Genomic DNA, 301 nt, shown 5'->3' on the forward strand with positions numbered 1-301 from the left:
TCTTTTGTGTACACAGGCTTCTCTGGAGAGACAGCCTTAGAATATAGGTATTTTATTGGGCCACCTGAGTGTAGGCATGCTCCCATTGAAAGTACTAGACATTAAGAAGCCAAACTACATGCCAACAAAGCCCCATACATTTTTTTTAAATAGTTTACCAAAATTTGGGAACCAGCAGTTAGCGTAATGGCTGTCGCTGGACTCCCACATAGTCGACCACGGTTCGCGTCCCTGACCCGGTGGCTTAAAACTCACACCGGGCGCGTGTGCGTGCGTGCCCAAGATCCCGAGAGAAGAATGG

The sequence above is a fragment of the Tupaia chinensis genome, unplaced genomic scaffold (assembly GCF_000334495.1).
Source record: "Tupaia chinensis unplaced genomic scaffold, TupChi_1.0 Scaffold144354_1, whole genome shotgun sequence".
Classification (NCBI taxonomy): domain Eukaryota; kingdom Metazoa; phylum Chordata; class Mammalia; order Scandentia; family Tupaiidae; genus Tupaia; species Tupaia belangeri.